Source organism: Haemaphysalis longicornis, unplaced genomic scaffold (assembly GCF_048455015.1).
Source record: "Haemaphysalis longicornis isolate Haplotype H1 unplaced genomic scaffold, Haemaphysalis longicornis Haplotype H1 scaffold_1, whole genome shotgun sequence".
Taxonomy (NCBI): Eukaryota; Metazoa; Arthropoda; class Arachnida; order Ixodida; family Ixodidae; genus Haemaphysalis; species Haemaphysalis longicornis.
In genome coordinates, this window is record NW_027526203.1 from 161,775,525 (window position 1) to 161,793,996 (window position 18,472).

Below are 18,472 nucleotides of genomic sequence, written 5' to 3' on the forward strand. Positions count from 1 at the left end.
GGCGAATGATTTAAAGATGACTAAATGGGGTGGTTATGCTCATACTTCTCATGATTGTTGAGCGAAAAGAAAACATCAGGCATATTTGAGGCAAGACATCAATACGCAAGGGATACTTCCAGTGTTCCTTAAATTCAAAATACATGGCTGCTTGATTTGGGCTAAAAATACAAATAGCCCTCGCGCTTGACACTAGCCGTCCTTGCGGCATTCTAAGAAGTGCAAGAGTAAGGAAAGGTTCCAGTAGATGGCGTGCGAGCAGTGGGGCGCAGCAAAATTGAATTGACCTGAGCAAACCTTCACCGTGTTAACGTGGGAGGAGTGAGACGCGAAGGGAAAGATAAGAGTGGCATTCCCGTGGCAGAGACGGCAGGTGATTTTCGTCTGTCGACGGCATTTGCAGCGAAGTGCGCAGATACGGGGCCAATTTTTGGTATGTCGTTCCGAACGTTGACGCTATCGAAGAGAAATCAGCAATTAAAGTACTTTTTTTACTCTACCTCTGTGATGTTTAGATGTAATTCCGTGGATTAAATTCCAGCACACACACACACATATATATATATATATATATATATATATATATATATATATATATATATATATATATATATATATATAGCGAATCAGAATAGGAAATGAGGGGCTCGTTGAAAATAACACAGAAATAAGGGTTGGCAGTCGAGAAAACCTCGGAAAGCAAAGGGGAGGATGTGGTAGATCATTGAAACAGATTAAGAATTTGGAAAGAAAGAAAGAAAGTGAAGAAAAAATGCCCGCCAGGTGGGATCCGAACCCACGACCTCCAGAATACCGGTCTGGTGCGATAACCACTACGCTACCGACGGGGCGATTTTCCCATTCACTTTCTAGGGTATTTATGTTAGGTATGTTTGTTTCCTGTGCTTGGGGGTGGTAGCCAGCGCCATTCGGACTAATCGGGGTGAAGGGGACCTTCTTTTTAACCCCCGGGTCGTGACTCGAGTGTCTACGACATGTCCAGAGTGGTCGACCAGCTTTGAACCCTCTTAAGCTCCCTTTGGCAACAAGACTGCCAGAACAGAGGCCCTCGCTATGCATGTAGCGAATCAGAATAGGAAATGAGGGGCTCGTTGAAAATAACACAGAAATAAGGGTTGGCAGTCGAGAAAACCTCGGAAAGCAAAGGGGAGGATGTGGTAGATCATTGAAACAGATTAAGAATTTGGAAAGAAAGAAAGAAAGTGAAGAAAAAATGCCCGCCAGGTGGGATCCGAACCCACGACCTCCAGAATACCGGTCTGGTGCGATAACCACTACGCTACCGACGGGGCGATTTTCCCATTCACTTTCTAGGGTATTTATGTTAGGTATGTTTGTTTCCTGTGCTTGGGGGTGGTAGCCAGCGCCATTCGGACTAATCGGGGTGAAGGGGACCTTCTTTTTAACCCCCGGGTCGTGACTCGAGTGTCTACGACATGTCCAGAGTGGTCGACCAGCTTTGAACCCTCTTAAGCTCCCTTTGGCAACAAGACTGCCAGAACAGAGGCCCTCGCTATGCATGTAGCGAATCAGAATAGGAAATGAGGGGCTCGTTGAAAATAACACAGAAATAAGGGTTGGCAGTCGAGAAAACCTCGGAAAGCAAAGGGGAGGATGTGGTAGATCATTGAAACAGATTAAGAATTTGGAAAGAAAGAAAGAAAGTGAAGAAAAAATGCCCGCCAGGTGGGATCCGAACCCACGACCTCCAGAATACCGGTCTGGTGCGATAACCACTACGCTACCGACGGGGCGATTTTCCCATTCACTTTCTAGGGTATTTATGTTAGGTATGTTTGTTTCCTGTGCTTGGGGGTGGTAGCCAGCGCCATTCGGACTAATCGGGGTGAAGGGGACCTTCTTTTTAACCCCCGGGTCGTGACTCGAGTGTCTACGACATGTCCAGAGTGGTCGACCAGCTTTGAACCCTCTTAAGCTCCCTTTGGCAACAAGACTGCCAGAACAGAGGCCCTCGCTATGCATGTAGCGAATCAGAATAGGAAATGAGGGGCTCGTTGAAAATAACACAGAAATAAGGGTTGGCAGTCGAGAAAACCTCGGAAAGCAAAGGGGAGGATGTGGTAGATCATTGAAACAGATTAAGAATTTGGAAAGAAAGAAAGAAAGTGAAGAAAAAATGCCCGCCAGGTGGGATCCGAACCCACGACCTCCAGAATACCGGTCTGGTGCGATAACCACTACGCTACCGACGGGGCGATTTTCCCATTCACTTTCTAGGGTATTTATGTTAGGTATGTTTGTTTCCTGTGCTTGGGGGTGGTAGCCAGCGCCATTCGGACTAATCGGGGTGAAGGGGACCTTCTTTTTAACCCCCGGGTCGTGACTCGAGTGTCTACGACATGTCCAGAGTGGTCGACCAGCTTTGAACCCTCTTAAGCTCCCTTTGGCAACAAGACTGCCAGAACAGAGGCCCTCGCTATGCATGTAGCGAATCAGAATAGGAAATGAGGGGCTCGTTGAAAATAACACAGAAATAAGGGTTGGCAGTCGAGAAAACCTCGGAAAGCAAAGGGGAGGATGTGGTAGATCATTGAAACAGATTAAGAATTTGGAAAGAAAGAAAGAAAGTGAAGAAAAAATGCCCGCCAGGTGGGATCCGAACCCACGACCTCCAGAACCCAAGCGGGGGTTTATATTTACAAGAGCTCTGACCGGCCTCAGAGCTCTTGTAAATATAAACCCCCGCTTTAAAGTCGAGAGAGAAGCCGCTGTGGGGATAGCGTAATGGCGAACGCACCGCACCGGTTATGCGGAGATGTGGGTTCGAGTCCCGCTCCCGGAAAACGGCGGATTTTTTCTCGACTTATATTTTCGCTTATTTATCAAGGAATCAAAGAAACGTGACAAGCACACGTCATTCGGCCCTATTATATATTTCGAAAAAAGCCGAATAGCACTGGCAATGACGACTGCAACCTTGATATGTATCTTTAGCGAGTCCCTCGTCCCGTATCTCTCTGTTCTGCTATATATATATATATATATATATATATATATAATTTGGAAATGAGGGGCTCGTTAGGAAATACAGAAAGAAAAGCCGGCAGTCTACAACGCCAAAGGAGGCATAGGGGAAGGGTTAGACTATTTTTTGACCGTTAAGGAAGATATATTTTTATTATTATTTATAGACGTTTCCCAACATCGAGGGCAGCAGTACGTTATCATAGCGGCTACCTCAAGAACCAACCTCCTTGCTTGTGTCTCACAAAAAACCGAAGACATGACGGCAGCAGCAGAGCAGCCATCGCCTTGGCTCTCATACAACCAGGGGTTCGTAAGGTAGTCACCGATTCCCAACAAGCCTACCGAAATTACCAGTCGGGTTTGGTGTCCCGACCTGCACTGCGTGTGCTAAAAACCCACTCCACAAATGGTTCTATTCAGCCCATGTGGACAACCTCTCACGCTTTTGTGAAGGGCAACGAATACGCCCACCAAGCCTGCACTTTCACCTCCCGTGCTACGGGGCTGCACGAGGACAGTCACCCGCTTGTCTCGTTCAGGGACGTAACCCAGCATTATCGCCTTCTGAGACAGACCCTACCTTCGCCTTACCCTGACCTTTCCATAGAACAACCTACCCTACGGCTCATAGAATCCGGCTGCTTCCCAGACCCGACGCGTCTTCACTTAATGCACCCGAATCGCTACGACACTGAATGTAAACTTTGCTCAGAAGTAGGAACACTCCGCCACATAATCGGGGTGTGTGACTTTAGCCCTGAGCACCCTCCTCTCTTTCCGTCAACTACCGAACAAGAGTAATGGGAGATGCTGCTGTCCAGCCCATCTCTGCCTACCCAACTTCATTTGGTAGAGAGAGCACAGGTGGTGCGGTCTGAATATGGGCTACAGTGAAGGAGGAACCACTCCCCTGGACCACACTCTGGGCCATTCAGGAATCTGAATAGAAGTATTTCCTCCTTCTGCATCTCCTACTCCTCCTCCTGCTCCGTCTCTGCCGCTGATCTCGTCGCCTCCGTTCGCGACGGCAAAGACGGAGAAGTGAGATCGTCTAACACCGGGTTTGAGCTTTAATTTTGTAAAAGAAGTTTCCACTCATGTGCTATACCAATACAACTGAACCAACCAGCGTTCATGCTTCATGCATTAATTTAACCTTTCTAGGAATATCTGTTTGAAGGAGTAGGGGGTAGAGGGTATGCAAAGTGAATTTCACTTCTCTCTGGTTTCAATATTTGTAGAGCAAAGTGAGTGAATTATGTGACGTCGCATTGGTAAGCATTGTGGGTGCCGTTTACAGCTTTGCTTTCCAAACACATTCACAGAGTGGATTGGCGTTATTCTTTTTCGTACATCGTTAACCTTATGTTCAAAACAGGCCTATTTCTGACCGCTTTGAAAAAAGCTAAACTAGTTCCTGTTTTCAAGAAAGGCGGTAAGTGCCATGCCTCTAACTATCGCCCGATTGCCATTTTGTCATTTTTTAGTAAAATAATAGAAGAGCTCTTAGTTGAACGATTAATGAAGTACTTAAACAAAATTAATATCCTGTCGCCGTATCAGTTTGGTTTCAGGGCTGGTTACTCAACGGACCTCGCCCTAATTTCCTTAACCGATAAAATGAAAGCGGCAGTAGATACGGGAGAATTTTCAGGCGCATTGTTTATTGACTTTTCAAAGGCGTTTGATTCTATTAACCATACAATATTCTTTAGCAACTGAACTCGATTGGTATAACTGGCCCTACAATTTAATCCAAAGTTACCTGCTTAATAAAGAACAAGTCGTATGTGTGTCAACTTGTTACTCTCGGAGTAAGATAACAAATATTGATGTCCCGCAGGGGTCCATTCTTTGCCCAATATTGTTTCTAATTTACATTAGTGATCTTCCTATTTGTGTCAATTATTCTAACAGCATACTTTACGCTGATGACACAACAATTTTTACATCAGATAAGTGCCTTGGTTCATTAGTAGATAAAGTTAATACAAATGCATCTAATTTAGTGACATGGCGTAAAAATAACTTGCTGAGCATTAATGCTGCCAAATCAAACTTCATGATCTTCACGCCACATCAAAGGACCGTTCCCGGACGTCCTTGTATTGCCCTTGATTCTACTCTACCCTTTCCATGTGACAGTGTGACATTTCTTGGCGTAGAAATTGACAAGAACTGGAAGTTCAATAACCATATCGCATCAATAGCAAGAAAAACAGCTTACGGTATTAGAGTGCTCTATAAAGTTCGTTCCTTTCTTAGTGAATGCATCCTTATCTCACTTTACTATGCATTCTTACACAGTCACAGAGCATACGGCATATCATCTTGGGGAAATACATACAAAACTCATTTATCTCCACTGCAACATATACAGAATCAAGCTATTCGAATTATAACCTTTAGCCCTTTCCAATCGAACGACGTTTCTTTGCTTCGTGCTCATAATATCTTGACGGTTTCAGAACTTGTTAAGTATTCCCATGGCCTATCAATTTATAATTTCATTAATGGGAACCTCCCCCTTCAGTAGTTAGTACTGACCAATTTCCTCGTGGTAGCTCCACTCGATTTTCTTTAAACATGAACTATTTATTGCCAAAAGTAACGACGAACTACGGAAACTTTTCAACTAACTTTTCGGCTATACACTTTTGGAATACGCTGCCGCTCTCTATTAAAACATGCCGTACTGTGTATGCATTTAAAAATAATTTGCGGGCGTTATTATCCCAACCTGAATAATGTTACTTGGTTGTACCATGTTTAGTTTTCTTTCTCTATTCCGTGCTTTACTAATATGCTTCATCCTTATGATGTTCTTGCCTATTCACCGTTTTCTATCTTGATGATATTATTTTTGTTTCTTTTTTTCCTTGCATTGCTACTATGTTTCTTGCTTATTATGTTCTTTCATAGATACCGTTCCTCATCTTGGTGAAATCAGTTTTGTTTCTTTTTTTCTTGCATTAATATGTTTCTTGCTTATTGCGTTCTTTCATATATACCGTTCTTTATCTTGGTGATATTAGTTTTTTTTCTTTTTTCCATGCATCGCTAATACGTTTCTTGCTTATTATGTTCTTGCATATATACCGTAATTTATCCTGCTGATATTATTTTGCGTTTCTTTTAATGATATATTTGTGCTTATAACGTGTGTTTCGGTCTGTTTAATGAATAACAGGAGGTCCCCCCTTCAGTCTCTGACTCTGGGACCTCCTTCTGAAATATTGTAATGTACACATTCTTGTTGTAACAGAAAATAAAATAAGCCCAAATTCAAATATGTTGATTTTTTAACTCGTTTCACTCCCGGCCACACTTGCAGGACTCACATCTCTCGGATGCGGAGAACACATGTATGGCTACGTCAAGACCTTCTCAATGGACCCAAGGGCCACAAAAAAAAAAGCATTTTTATGTTTTCATGTCATAATACTCTGCTTCGCTTTGCCGCTGTCTCTGAGGAAGTTGAATATCGTACACGTTGAATATTTACTAAAAACGGTCCATGACGCGCAACGATGGCGCGTCATGGACCATCGTTAAGGAAGTTTTCGACACAAACTCTTGCCTACGACATGCATCAACCAATATAAAAGGAACAGTGGAATATTATCACGCTGCAAGGGAAACCAACAAAACATTGAATTGCACCTGTCTAATCGTCACGTTGAACCTAACGCGTCTGTTCACACCACTGACACAACCAACGTGTCGTAAGCGGTAGACGCAAGGAACAGTGATTCACGTAACTCTGTTGGGTAACACTGGCTGTGGCGTCGTGGTTTGTAAACTATATTACAACAAGTAGCGACAAGTTTGGAGCTGGCGTTAGGAGTTGCCAGATTAGTTGTAGCCTCTTAGATTTTGTTTAACTTGGTTTTTTAGGTAACTCCGAAGTAATTTTATTACTTCGCAGTTGCAGGTGAGTAGTTCGTTACATCTATGTGAGCTGTAGAAAAAACGTGAAAGAAAAGCACCAACCAGGCTATAAAACCCTCTGTGAAGCGTCCGCGTTCCAGCATACCCCGTGCCCTTATCCTGATTATTGCCGTGAGAGACTCGTTATCTTTCTTTATGCATGCACTGGCCTAAGCCAGGACCGGATAAAGTTCCTGCGAGGTGCTTGGGAGGAATAAAAAAACCTACATAGCAGAGAAAAATTTACAAGGAAAAGCAAACAAACAAGGCGGTACCCCATGTTAAGAAATGCCGTGGGAATTTCGCTTCTATTCTAAACAAGTCGCTTCGGCTACGCTATTCCCATGGGACATTAAGAAAGCAGTCTTGGGAAAGCAGAAGTACTGCGAATCTGTAACTTTCGAATACCGCAACTTAAAGTGTGACCTTCGAAGATCACTGCAATGCCTTGTTTGTTGAATAAAAGAAATTCCACGTGAACAGGTTTTCCTGCTCCACAAAAAGCGCGACGAATGTTGATAGACTCCTGTTCCCTCCTTGAGTGAAGTGAGCTCTTGTTGTGTTAGTTCGGAGTATCTCCGCCCGAAGATGAGAAAACAAATGCTGCTGTAAGCGAAATTTCGAAAACAATGCATGCGTGTGGGCGAGAGCGTCGTAATGCCTGAGGGTAGAGTACTGCAGGCGGACGCTGGCCGATGAGCCTGGCATCCATGGCCACAATGTTGCGTTACATATAGAGCATCAACGATAATCACAAAACGTAGAGCAAATCTAAGAAGATCTGCGCGTGAGACCACGTGGTTGCGGGTTGTTGTTGAGTGAGTTATTTATTGAATAAATGTTTATCCATTTGAAGAAGAAACTTGCTACGGACCTCCCTGTGTGGAGGGCGTTTATATTGCGGATGTGTTGGCTTCTGCTAGCGGTCCTTGCCCTCGTCATGAAGGTGTACTAGATGTTGCTATCTGTACTCGCCTGAGAACGCTACCCCATCAGCGTTTCCAAGTGTTCAACTCTGGGAGTGTCGTTGAGAGGCCAGCGTTTGGCCGCATTATAGCGAACTATAGAATATGTATCCGCGTGGCGGTGGCGCCATCCATCGTATGTCAGAGAAAGGCCTCCGGTGGCGATCGGCAGCGGGAGATTCGAAAAGTAACTTGAGATGTTTTTGTAATTTGACGATACTTACTAGGTTTAATTTGTAAGTAGGACATGCTGTTCGTTTATGATTATAATATAGGTGTTTCACCGGTTTCTAAGACCCTGCCGTCATCGGCGTTTCCGTCTGGTGGTACTGACGCCTTTTTGCGGATGCCTGGTTAGCACGACTGAGAGCCATCGCAGTTGCGCACTCATAAGGTCCACGGAAAATTGCTCAATGAGCATTTACTTTGCTCCTACTCAAGAACGACGACGAAAGTTGCCCCTACGCCCAGTCATCACCGCTGGATTTTCCTTCGCGCGGCGCAAAAAATGCGTTACTGCGGGTACTTTGAACGTGACAAAAGTCGTTTCCGTGATTTTCCGCACTTGATCTGCTTACAAACTAGTGCAGCAATAACAACCAAACTTCGTGAGGAAAAGCAAGCGATGTCATGTATTAAGCTTTATTTCCTTTCAAAATTCCCGCACGCTTTTATATCCGGGCCCATCCCTTCGGTGGAGTGGCATGCTACATGAGCTATTGCCATTCTTATCTTGCATCGTGTTAATAAACTTGCAAGTGATGTGATGCAACCAACATAACCGTGAACCAGGGGGCTCCACCTGTGTGTGTGTGTAAGGGGGGGGGGGGGCGTTCTGGCACCGTGAACATACCCATGCTACTTCCAGCGAATATTGATGTAGCAAATCGTAAGGAGCATTATTGATGATTGATAGTGTGGTTTAACGCACCCACGCTACACAGGCGATGAGGCGCGCCGTAGTGGAAGGCTCCGGATTAATTTTGAACACCTGGGGATCTTTAACGTGCGCCGAAATCACGTACACACGGGCGTTTTTGCTTTCACCTCCATCGGAAAAGCGGCCGCCGCGGCCGGGAATCGAACCCGCGACCAAGGAGCATTATTGTATTTTCAGTAGATTTAATTTACAGGCAATGGTGAGCAGGACAACGCTCTTTAAAGGGACACTGAAGGCTGATTAAGTTTTTTGTGTAAACTGAAAGATAGCGCGTTCCGTATCCCTCTTAACTTTTGTTCGACAGCCAATGATGCCTCGTTTGCTGAGAAAAAAATAGCTAAAGCAGGAATTTCTCTATGCCGTTTCCCTTTCATTTTCTTCGTGACGTTTCCGAGCACGCCTACAATGCGGGCAGAGTAAGCCGGTTCCGGTATTAATCGAGCGTCGCCATCTTCCTCAATACCTCTCCCTATTGCCCTTATGAAAATTTTTATTTCCTTTGAAATTACAGCCAATTGCTCATCAATTTCCCAAAGGCAGTACAAGGGAAGTTTCCTTTGAGTTGCCTCTGAATTGAGAATTGGCCACTGCTATTTAACACTTTGAGCGTCCTTCCTTCGAATTGCCTCTGAATGTCCGTCCTTTGAATTGCCTCCGAATGTACTACCTTTGACATGCCTCCGAATGTACTACCTTTGAATTTACTCTGAATGTACTATCCTTAACATATGAAGTAGCAAACAGTGTGCAGAAAATGCCTCGGTCCATAATGCCTGGGTCCTTACTCAGAGGCACCCAGGCATTATTGTGACACTGACGGTATTTCCCGCCTTATACATCTCACATTTGTTGTACTAGTACATCCATTCATTATCAGGTAACTTTTCTTCCGGAATTTCGCCCCATAAGTAGATGTTTTCCTAAGCACCAAGCCGCAGTTCAGACGAGCATGCCTGCAAAAATATGTAGGGAAGCATGCTTCAGTTTGAAAACATGAAAGTTAAAAAAGGAACTAGAAATAGAGTTTAGATAATTGGGAACATACTGTATTAAGTGATTGTGAGGCAACTGTAAGGGCATCAAAAAGTTTACATAATTCTTTGTGCACTAATTGATAGATGTGGCAGGAAACGACGTACCAGCATAGCACACTAACAGAGTCTAGTGCCTTACAAACCCGCAAATAAAGTGTTTTGCTCCATAGATGCAATGTCACAAGGAACAATGCGCAATATGTTGCGTGTTACAAAATTATCATAATTTAACTTTCAATAAACTGAAGAAAAAACAGGCAGTTCATGACTTCAGGCCTGTCCAACCGTCTATATATAGTCTATAGACTTTTAATTCCCTGTAGTCATCGAAAAGAAAAAGAGAAGGAAAGTAATGCTTTCTGAAGTATAATTTTGCAAACCACACCTTAATAACCAGAAACAAGAGCAGCTGCCATCTTGCAGCACAGCTGGGTCATAGTTGGTACGTGGAAGGGTTCAAAAAAATTTCCCTTTTCAGCTTCTTGAGTGGTTTTATGCAATGATGACTACCGAACAACTATAACCCGCTCGATTCTCATTTCATTTGAGTTTTTTATCAAGTTATTTCAACAATTGCCTAGTAAAGTTCAGTTGACTGTACTAAATATATACTCAGTCTGCTTCAATAATGCAAAAATATTCGAAAAACTGTCATCAAGGTGTGCATTGAGCTGGTAAAATAGGGAGGTGTTTCATGGCAAAGCTTGCTTTATTGCTCACGAAAGCATCACGGGAAGGCTGGGAGCCTCCCAGGGTCCACTTGGCTACTTGACTGTGTAGCCTGCAAAATACAACAAGAAATAGACTTGTTTATTTGCACCAGTACAGTACGAAATGATGATTGCATCCCTTCGTCATAAGCATGCTGGTCTAAGTAGCTTACTATTTTAGAAGTTAGATGGTTTGTATTTTTGGAAAGCAAGGCAAGGAGACAACAGTTCAACAAATGTATAAGCTTTTCTCTGGTTTTAATGCCTTAAGACAAGCTAGCCACATTAATTAATTCTACAATGGGTAGGGAGTGGAATGCCTTTACTTGAATGCCTTCCGCACTAAAGCGCCTCAAATCTAGAGGAACGACTATGTTTCAAGGCCGGCAGGGAGCCACAAAATCTCCCGCATGGGTTTGTTATCGTGTCTTCCACATTTTTCAGGCCCAAAAGAAATCCACATAGGCTTATCAAGACAGGTTGAGCCACCACCTGACAGGAGAAACCCCAAACCTGCCCAAAAGCATACCTGGGAGCCTGTGGATTTTGTTTTTTGAAATTTTAATGCTTGAAATTTCATAAAAAATTACAACACTGTCAACTTGCATGAACTGGTTTACAAAACTGTAGCCTCGACAAAAAAAAACTAATGTCAGATGGTACTGTACACTAAAGTTAATGCAACAGGCAATCATTGCAAATGGCTTTATGAACGGGTGAGCGCATAATGCTTTGTGCTTACCAACTAGTGGAAAAAATACATGAACGTGGCAGAAAAAAACGTTCCAGAAAGAACATGACAGAAAAAAAAATATGTTGTAACTTGAATTTCGCAGTCTTTCACACTCTTGTAACGCTGAATGGTGTGTGCCTTGCAGTATGTTTAACAAACAAGTAGCACTAAGCAGCAGCTTGAAGGGATCACACGAGACACGTGAGACATATGAGACTCCTCTGACATTGTTACGATTAAGGCAAAAATGCCTTAATCGTAACAATGTCAGAAGAGTGTCACAGTATAACAAGGTCATCTGATGCAAGTTTACACACAAGGAGAGCACGAAACAGTCTTGTTTGGTGAGGGGAAAAACAGCAGAGTTGCTGTAAATGAGAAATAACTTCAAAGCTTTTTTTCTTTCGCTTGGCGAGATTTTCTATACAGTAGCAGCACTGAAACAATACAGTGATACCGTGCCGACCAATCATTTGGGTAATTCCTAGAGGCAGAACATCTGTCACAACAGATCGACTAAGCCCTCGCGCAATGCTGGTGTAGCATCAGTCAGTGGCACGTCTGATGCCACGTTCAGCCTAAATGTTATTCCGTGATTTTGCAATTACTCACACCACATTCAGCCCAACCTATTCAAAATTGCTCCGAGAAAGGCAATCAGCAGGTTGTGATTAGAAGCAACGGCAGATTTCAATTTATGCTAGCTAGTCGAGCAAGTGCTTAAGTCAAAACCGGTATTCATCAGTTTCAAAGTTTTATGCCTGTGCATGTCTAGCGCAAGCTGCCTAGCACCTGAGACAAAAATTGGCAAATGACAAATTCACGGAAAGATACATGGAGAGAATTGGCACTTTGTGGTAAAAGGCTAATATATGACAACAGTGTGCAGTCTGTTTCCAACTACTACTTACGCAGCACGTTTTTTTCTGCATTGGTTTTAAAGCCAAAGGATCTGCTTGCCTTTAGGGCGTCAAGGTAATGCATCAGACTTTGTGTAAAGGTGCTTTGGGTTCTGTAATTCAAACACCCTAGCTTCTGCGGATGCATAGTCGTCTATATTTTCCAAAAAGCAATCAATGAATTTTTTATATTCATGGGCATTATTTTTCTTAGCTGGAATGAAGTACGTTTTAGGTCACCTTTGGCACCTGAGTCACTGCTCTGCACTCAGGGAATGCTCTTTCCCAAACAGTCGTTCGAATTAGGAAGCGCAGCACTTTAGGTTCTAAGGATATTTTGCCACCATGTCTCCTAGATGGTTGAACCCACTATCCTGTTTGTGACTCGTAGTTCTGCATCTCAGCCTAGCGCTGTCAGGTGTGCTTGCACGGCGCAGTATTCGTGCGTCGGTTATTGATCCGTCAGGCACTTGTTCGATTTGACCTCCTGCAATTTTTTTCATTTCCGTTAACTTCATTCGTCAAACATTTTATTTACCTTAATCATGGCGTTTCTTTTTTTTTATGAAACTTCGTATTAGGTTATACAGGGCTCCTGCTCCGTTCTGTAGCGGCACCGCGTCAGGGGTATTATTCATTCGTCACTTGCCTTCACAGGTTTTGTTAGGTCTTTAGCTTAAGATACACACAAATATAGCGCACGCGAAAACAATACAGCAGCGCGGAAGACAGTAAAATACCGCTTGACGTCACAATGTTATGTGCCGTTACAATTGCCTCCCGTTCAATCTGTTACACTTACGTACAGTATTTTTGAAAGGCTGAAGTGAAATCATACCTTTTAGGTCGCTCTCGAGACGGCATGCATAAAACACTGTTTATATAGCGACAAATAACCAAGTGGTGCTTATGGCTATTCAGGTAGGACTGCACAACGTCAGTCATGATGAAATGTACAGGAGCGGTCGGAAAGAATGAACTTACCTTGTGTAAATATAACGTCGCTCCCAGCGGGGCTCCCAGCGTGGTGAATTTGACTGATATCAAAGCATTGCTAATACTTTTCGCCAAGGTATGGTAACACCACACTTCGCAAGCTTCTTTGCCGAACGATCACAGCGCACAGACACAACACGGACACACAAAGTATGTTCACCGGCGGTAGAAGAGCGCATATGATGGTTTTCCTTCAATAAATTCGATGTATCGCCAGCTGCACTGCAATGTCTGACCTTCGATGCTCATTGAAATGATTCGCACATGGCACATAAATCGACAACAACACGAAAAAAGCTGTAAATTTGCACAGAACACTGAGAACGCCCGCACCACGCCGGACCCCGCGGATCCTGGATTTAGAACAATCGACTTTGGCTTGGTTTCAAGTCGCTTTGGGATGGCTATATCACAGTTTTGTATTCTTGTGAAAATTGAGCGTGAAAATATTGACTCGATATATTAAAAAAAACGACGGGGGCTTGTGAGTCTTATGTTAATATTGACGATCATTTTTATAGAATTATTACCACCCCTCTAGCAGCAGTCAAATTATATTGCAGGTAACCGAACTACCGCCAGGTCGCGAGGTTGGCTGTTAGCGCCGCTGGCGACAGTGGCGATGCAGCGTAGTAGAGATTTGCGACAGCAAGGTCACTTTAGCTTAGCGTTGGAAGGTGCCCAAGGCACTAAAAGAACTGGTTATCGCCGGGTGTGCAGGTGGATGGCACATGTCTTTTGTGTCCTCGCGCCAGTACCCTTACCCACTTCGGCGAACGGCAGCAGAAGAGAGGACAGAAGAATTCTGGAAGGTCCAATCCTCCAAAACTGTTTTGAAGTTCAGAATCTGCTTGCGGGAGCAGGTTATTTGCGAGGTGCTTGCGTTTGAGAAACATGGTCCGCGAACGCGTTGACATCTTTAAAAGAAATACTTTTGTTAGCGAGAGACTGGTTCGAAGTGTAACAAGCGGCACGCCAGCTCACTAATTTGTTGGGTTTCTCTCTTTTTTTCTTTTTTGTAGTGACGTGAAGCAGTGTGAGGCTCGTTCTTTCTTTTTGTATGCCTGTGCAGTAAATATGAGTTGTTATTCAGCGCTTTCTTTTTTTTTCTTCGTTTGTTCGTTTATTTAGGGTGAGCGGCGGCGGTACGGAGTTCTTTTCCCTTGAAAGAACTGTTTTCACCTGTTTTAGATAGAACGTAGATGCGCGTTTGCTCATTCCGGGGTTTTCTGCATTATACACTGCAGTTCTACAATTGCTATAGTAGACAGTTCACGCCATCCACAACGTAAGTTATGTATGCGAGGGATATTGATTTGTTTGATTACGAAGTTTAAGGCGCCGACGCTACAAAGGCGATGAGGCGCGCAGTAGTGGAGGGCTCCGGATTGACCGCCCAAGCCCGTAACGCGCACCGAAATCGCGAACAGATTAGTCGCTTTCAATTTCGTCGCGCAGACAATCACGAAGGGTGTATTTGACGCCATTTTGGCGCGGCAGCGCAGAGCAAATTCGGCCACCAAGCCCCGGCTCTTTATTGGCGGGGCTCCAACGATGGCGTCGGTAAGTTTTCCTGCGAATGCTGAGGACGTGCCCGCACCTGGTAGCAGGTGACGAAAATACGTTTGGAGTTGATCAAACAATTTCACCGCCGCAGTTTCTGTGGTCGGTCGCGCTAATAATACCTGCTTTTGCCACTGGCTGTGTCAAGTATACATGCGCTAGTGGTTAGTAGGTGCGGTAGGTTGCCGCGTTCAATCACACGCATGCATATTTTCACTGCGCTTGCACGCTAAGCGAAACATTTCAATGAAATATAAACTGAAACACAGCCTACTACTTGGGATATGGCATCACATATTATGGTGTGTACGTGTGTGTTTTGTGTCTCTTCAAAAGCTCTTGACCATCAAAAGTTCCCGCATTCATGTATGTTTACCCTTGCACATCCATGCTGCCTCCGTGCTTGTTTCAGAAAACGCTCAGGCAAGCCCCGCCAACCCCGTTGCACCGTGCATTCGCGGTTTGTGATGTCACAAAGTGTAGTGCGGGAAAGTGGATTGGGCGACGTACGAGATGCCTGTATGTACACTTTTGGAATTTGCTGTGTTAATAAGAAACTGCTGCGCCTGCGAGTAGTATATGTGTATTCCCAACACTTTAACCTACCGGTTTTGACAACTTGACTGCGCCGAGTAACGGCATGTCTTTGTGCCCTTGTGTCAGCCACAACACGCCGTTCATAAAATTTTCGTCGGGCCTGGAACCAAGCACATAATATAATGGTAGTTTCAACTTCAAATTTTAAAACATATTGATGATGTTAGATCATCACGTGTCATTGTCGCGTTTGCGTGCCAGGAAGCGTGGGATCCGCGCTATTGCTCAGCATTTTCGTGGGCTTGCGGATACGCGCAAGCGCAGGGCCTGCATCACTCTCTTTCCGGCGACGCCGTCACTTTTCGTTGTTAATGCGCAAGCAATATTTTGCAAATATCCAGCCAAACAAGCATGGTGTTTTAGGGGCGAAGCTCCTAAAGCCATGGGCCTGCCCATCCCTTGTGTCTCGTGGTACGTGACCGCCGCATGCTTTCGGAGATGTCGCAAAGTGGGCCGCGTTGCACGCGCAAGAACCGGCTGCAACCGGCAGCGCAAACTCGGCACCGGGAGCGCGAGCTTGTCTGTGTTCGCCAACGGAGGCGAGAGCGCACGTGCACTGCGAGGGGGAGATCCCGCAAGAGATCACGCCACGAACGCGGCAGTCGTTCTCGGAGATCGAACGAGACGCAAGGACCTTTGCTCGTTTCCTCTCGTCTTGTTCGGGCACAAGTTCGCCCTAAATAAAAGTTCTTTCTTCAAATACGCACTCAGATGTATCCATATAAACCCTACCATGATCCGAGGAACGTGTATAGACTTAGTGTTTGCGAACTTCCCATTGCAGCCAGTACAAGAACCTCTCTCGCTTCATTTCACAGATCATAAAGCCGTCGTAATGAAGGGACCTCGCAATCCAGTCATGACAACGACGAAATGAAAAGAACAAACGAAGAAACGAAGCAACAAACGAACAAGAACAAAATAAAAGTACAAAATAAAAGTTGATTTGTACAATGTACGCGCACAGCCTTACGTCTTTCTTAATGATGTAATGGGCGAACTTTCACGGGAGAGTTACGGTTACCGATGATCTCCCCCTCTCGAGATTCGCCCCACTTATCATCATTCATTCCGTGGATATGGCGTGATTTTTTTTATTGGTGTTTTACGTCTGCGAAACACACTTATCAACAACCTTGTGCTAAATACCTGTATAAAGCTGCATTATGAAAGTGTGACCCTTTTCAAAATTGCACTTACCACTCCTGTATACGAGCCTTTATTTCGGCGTGCAGTAGAAATAACGAATAAGAGAAATAATAAATAAAGTGAATGCTGATTTTCCTGAACTAAAACGGGAAATCGTAAATATAGTGCACGTTTAGATTATCGTTGCCCTCAGAATCGACAATAAAGACAAGGAAATAACAAAACGCGACACGATGTGCCTCCTAGGTACACATGACATCGTTCCTTAGCCAGCCGTCTGGGGTTTGGACTTGCCCTTTAAACCCTAACCTTGCCCCAATGCCCAATCCTACATACGAGCAGTGGGAGAAAGTACTTGCCAGCTCGGACCTAAGGAAGCAGCTTTGGCTCGCTGAAAGGTCGAGCACGGCATGCCGCACCAACGGAGTGCTCGACTGAGGAGTCCACCCACTTACGAGCTCGATCTCACGGCTAAATAAAGTTTGAAGTGCAGAGCACTTTATGGGCTCGCCTTGTCGTCGTAGCTCGCTAACAATCGATGCGGCTGCCGGAATCAGGCGGCGCAGCGAGATAACGGACCCAAGTAGAGCCTTCTGTACCGGCGTCAGAGAGTCACGCTGCGGCTTCGAAAACCACGTGGTGTAAATAGTCGTAACCGTTCGAACCTCGTGAGCCACTGGCGCTTGTCATACATCTCCCCCGTTGTGTAGCGCAAAAAAGAAAAAGAAAAACAAGAAAAAGCGCAGGTACATTTCAGGCAACATCTGTGTATAAAACCGGCAGCCCCCGCATTCATTTAGTTAGGAACGCTCGTTGGGTTGGTTTTTACGATAGTAAGCGAAAAAAAATCGGCCGCGAAAGAAAAAAATGGAGCGTTCGAAATGACGCAGAGACCCGCCGCGGTGGCTCAGTGGCTAAAGCGTTGCGCTGCTGAGCACGAGGTCGCGGGTTCGATCCCCGGCTGCGGCGGCCGCTTTTCTGATGGATGCGAAAACTAAAAACGCCCGTACGTGCGAGACTTCGGCGCACGTTAAAGATCCCCAGGTGGTCAAAATTAATCCGGAGCCCTCCACTACGGCGCGCCTCATCACCTGCGTTGCGTCGGCGCGTTAAGCCCCACAAATTAATTAATGAAATGACGCAGAGAGGGTCCAGCCGCGCAAGAAAAAAATTACGCTTTCGAAATGGCGCAACACAGCTCCAGCATACAAATTAAAGAAAGCACAAAAATAATAGAACTTCCGCTGGCGCAGTTTCAAGCAGGGGGCGCGCGGGCACTGTGAAGGCGGGAAATTTGAAATGCGTTGGGTGGCAGCAGTGAGCGGATAACGCCGCTGCGGCCCATTATGGCGATTCACTGCTCTGCACTGCCGACAGCTTTCCCATTGAGTGGAACGTCTTTAATTTTTCATCTCCTCCTGCTGTATCTGAAAAATAATTAAAGTTCATAATTGGTCATCTAATCATTATAATAGTGCAAATCTAGACGATTGACATCTTGAGAATTACTATGAAAGACCTGAAATTAACAAAACACGAAAAAAACGACACGATGTGCCAGCAATGCACTCGGGCCTAATGGGGAAGTGGACTTTAAAGGGTGCCGGTGTAGAACGCTTCATAGGGGGGATACATCAGGCCTTCATAATTTGACTTAAGACGGCTTCCATTCACCTGCTAAAATGCATTCCTAGAAATAAATTTACGTTTTGCAGAGACGTCGGCATTACATGGCTTTGGTTCATAGCAGGGTGGCTGGAAAGAATGATCACACCTTAATAGAGAATTCTCAGAATTTCTGTTCCAATTCTTTACATTACCAGCAGCCTGTCTGTGCCATATCGCGTTCATGTAGGTTTATCCGTTGATTTATCGCACCTTTCTCCGAAAGGCCATGCACGTACTTTGAATAAATTAATTATGTATGCCGCTGCGGTCAGAAGCTCG